We start from the raw sequence: 4,617 nt of genomic DNA, 5'->3' as shown, positions 1-4,617 counted from the left end.
GAATATGCATCACTGAAACAGCACATCGCATCCATGACAATAGAGGAATATTAGTAGAGAATAGCTACTAATTATTACTCACAGTTCAACCTGGATCTTTAAAACCTTCTTCAGATTATTGTGGGTTGTTCAATCTGGGGTACCTGGCTATGGAAAGATAAAATTTTGTCCTATAATGCATCCAGCAAAACAAGAGTTTACCAAATACAGGGGAGAGAACTCAAGTCTGTTGTTAAAAATATGCGGTATCTTGACCTTTTCTCCCACCGCTATGTAAGTCTCTGTGAAATCTCTGCTTTTCCTACTGCTTTGGTAGCTATGGTATTTTTGCACAAATGTGCAGCTAAATCAAAAGCAGTCGTTGGCAAAGGCCATGGTCACAAAATGGCTGGAAAGAATCCCAAAGAAAAAGCAAGAGTAAAAAATAACTGTCTATTGAACACGTCAGAGGAAGGCAAACAGTTGAAACAGCAACAGGAAAAACAAAGCATGGATCAAAGATTACATGAAGCAAAAACTAATTTGGCAGTATTAAAAACACAAATGCAATTTATGTCCTGACATCAGAGAAGCATATTTCTTAGAAAGAGACACAAACCTTCCAGATCCTACAGAAAAGTTTGAATATTCATATTGCGCAGCAGGAGCAGTTTCCTGGGCTGAGAGAACAGGCAGTCCTGGATTCTGGCATTTTTTTGGTGTTTGCAGGTGGCACTAGAAAGAACTATGGAGGTAGAGACAAAGTGTTTGAATGCTGCTAAGAATTTGTTTATGGCATGTTCAGCACTGATTGCCTGGAAGGGCAGACCAGAAACATCATTAGCATTGCATAAGAAAAGCATTGCCTAGTCTGAATCTTAAAGTGAGTCGGTTTGGTGTTGAACAGAAGGGAAACAATATTATTATAAAATCTTCTGCGACTTTTTCCCTCCAACAGGACCACAAGAACAACATTCATTTATAGCAGTGGAAAGTTTACCCTTTCCAGTCAAATTTGCCCTGGAAGTACAACAGGATCAGTCACAAAAAATCCTGCTGTGCCACAGACCATGTGTGTCAACCAGGGACAGGAGAAGATCCTGTCAGCAGCCACAGATAGCTCTCCCAACAGCTCCAATCTGCTCTCACAGAATTCTTGACCTTGGCATGATCATAATACAACTAAATGCAAATGTTTCTGGTTTTGGCCAGGGTTTGCTTGTCTCCACCACACATCCTGAGTAGTCAACCTTCTGTCTTCTTCGTTCTTTAGGGCTAGCGTAAACCGAAAAGGTGCCCAAGAACTTAAAATTTTTCCCACATCTTGTTACTTCTTTTTTGATGCCAGGCAAAATGCTCCATCATCACACAATTTTGATTTGTTTCCTTGTACCTACTTGCCTTTTAATTATTTTTGTTTGGTTTTTGCTTGTCATCCTTTGCCCTCTTCTTTGCTTCCAATAACAACTCTTTCTTAACTTTATTTGCTTGCTTTTTTCTTATCGCTTCATGCACGGTATACTTCATCCCCAACATGTCTCTCCTTTGCTGCCTTCTAATCTGTCTTTCATTTGGGCCCTTGTCTTATTCCTACTTGTCTCCTCTAGTACTTTCTTCTGCACCGTGTTACAAACACCTGAACGATTAAGAAGCAACGATAACACTAAGGACTCTCAAGACAGCTTGTGGGGACTAAACAAAAATAAACTGAATCAAGCCTTTAAACTAATAGTAATTAATACTGCAATTTCTGGAAAGGGCAACTCTCACTTCCCTTAGTGAAAGGTTTTTTGAACTAGGCAACCCAGCAATAAAGCTGCCCTGAAGTGTAAAAATACTAGCCATCTGGCACACCGCAGTATTCCCTTAGTGAATCTCTTCAGCAGGTGCACCATTTACGGTTTAAACGCTGATGATCTCAACTACCTATCTGCAGCTTCATACCACAAATATTCCTCTGCTTTGATGCCTTAGTAATTCTCACCAACATTAACAATTATAGCAATTTTTGAATCAGAGTATATCTTCTGATTACTAGGAAATTATACCCTTATGAAAAGTAATATATTTTTAGTATACTTGGCACACTTTTGGTACAGCTAAGTATCTGTAGAATACTTGAATTATAGCAAGTATACTCATTTTTCATAAGTGTAGAGTGACACATTATAAAACAAATTATTATAATCAGAGATTTTCTTGAAGCTATCAAAGGGCTTGATTCAAAATGGGACAAGTTCTTCCTCGTACCCTCAGCCCTCATTAGCGGTTAGTGGGAGCTGAGGGCACTCAGCACCTTCGAGGGAAGTTCCCGCGTAAGACCCAATCCTGCAGCTGCGCAAGATGCAATTTCTTTGATTGCTTCTACTAATCTGCATACTACATCTATGATCTGGGCACACTGATAAATTACACTAGAATGTTCTGTTGTTCTGCTGGCCTTACTGGCTCGCTATACATTGTTTTTCAATTTGCGAGGTGTTTGGAAAAGAGCTTGTTTTTTAACTCAGAGCCACACGCTACAGAGACTACCCAGAAGGTCTCCTAACACATAGCAGTCCTGAACACGCTGATACAGCCTAGCAAAGAGGATGGGGAAGGTGATGACGATGAATAGATTTCATGGAAATTTATACAAATGACACACAAATTGCATTCCTACAAATCCATATAAATTACATCAATTACTTATGAGTAGGAATTTAGTGAGATTTTAAAAAGAATTATGGGAAATTATATGACATTTAAAAAAGACTGTTAAATGTTAAGATTAAGCAAAATACTGCAGGGTTTAAAATAATCTCACTTGGGGACTGCAATAAAATATTAATCTCGCCTCTTCCTACAGTGGGATTTCTTACACATTTCTTTCAAGCAAGTGATTCCACAGTCAGTTATGGGATGACATGAGCTCCCAAGTTCTTCTGGTGACTGTTGTCCACTCAGTGACAACATACAACAGTCTGTTGTTCTCTTCAATCCTCCTTCTTATCTAAAGGATTGCTTATACTTTGCTGCTTAAAAAATGTTTTAAGACATTAAAAAGCAAACATTTGAACTAAAGAAGATGCATCTATTCTAAATTGATTTAGTTCCTTATATTTTTGCAATCAAAGGCATTTAGTTGCACAGTATTTACGTGTATTATTCTTCAACTCAAATCTGCAAGGATGGCCTTGAGATAAATATTTGATATATGTTATGTCATGTTACCACATAAAGATTCACAGAAAATTATCACTTTTTTGAGACAGGAACATAGGGGCTTCTTTTGAACTTATTAAGATTATCAATATGAAAGTTACTCTTACAATTTTAAAAAAAATCAGTGTTGATGCTCATATCAATCCTACCAAATTCTTCTATAAAGAAAATTCTACAACCTTCTTATTAACAGTTAATACCAAACCCAATGTGCTTTGGAAGCCAGTGGATTTAACAGTCCTTTATTTTACCGTGCTTTGCCCAGTTGACCCATACAGGCTGTCAAATCCAAACATATATATTGAGAAGGACATTTTGCAACACTACGTTGACTTTCTACATGGAGCGTCAGTGAGAAAACCGTTGCTACCTGTGTCATACCATAATCCATTCTGAAACCCATCGAAGATTCATCAACAGGGCTAGCTGATAAATGAGTTTCTGTACAGCTCAGAAGAACTAATATGGGGTCTTTCATTGCAGATTTCTCCTGGTGATATGTACTGCTGCACCCATCAGTCAAGCCTTGTGCACAACGGGAGTTAGAACTGGTATGTGTGAAAGTGTACTGCATCTTCAGCTCTGAGACTTAAGAGCCATCAAACTATAGGCTTTTGTCACTAATGATGTCTTTTTAACTGGACTTTAAGAATGTTTGAGGTCTTGGTAGCTCCTGCATTCTTCACACTACATTCTCCTCTAAGATGATTCTGTTGTAGGAACAAATTATCTTCATACTCACCAAGCTTTCCTCACATTTAATGAAAAAACCCCACAGACTGGATATGCAATTCCTGATAAGTAATAAAACTTTGAATTCAATATCTCACACATGTTTCATATATGTAGATACCATCTATATATACCCTTTGAACTACTAAACAGGTCTGTTTTTCTTAGTGCTTCGAACAATTCCGTGCAATGAAGCTACCAAGCTAAAAAAAAAATGGTGTCTACATTAATCTCTGAATCATGCCAAGATTTTAATCTTGGGGAACAAATGAGGATCTTCGGTAAGATGTTACTTAGTACTGTTAAATTCTCTGGAACATGTATCATGTTAAGTTTTCGATATTACAGTAAATACAAGGAAGCAGTTATGTCCAAGGAAAAACACGTGTAAACCTTGAAATGGTTTTTGGTGAGCTGAGATCTTGAACTTACCAAGAGTCCACAAATATCTTCTGATCCTCTGATATGCTTATGCACTTTCTGATCATGTTTGCTTTCTTTGGACAAAACTACTTTTGGAGCCCCAAAATCTATAACTATGTAAGTCTCCAATCTTCCCTTCATGACTAGAATATTATATCACTAAACACAGCTGATACCTTCTGAAATAGCGGAAGACTTGGAAATATCATTAAATGCCAGTACTCGGTATAAGGTCAATAAATATTTTAAATCCTCATAAGTATGCTCTTTTGCTTTATT

Source organism: Charadrius vociferus, unplaced genomic scaffold (assembly GCF_000708025.1).
Source record: "Charadrius vociferus isolate BGI_N301 unplaced genomic scaffold, ASM70802v2 scaffold411, whole genome shotgun sequence".
Classification (NCBI taxonomy): Eukaryota; Metazoa; Chordata; class Aves; order Charadriiformes; family Charadriidae; genus Charadrius; species Charadrius vociferus.
Note: the sequence above shows the minus strand (reverse complement) of the source record.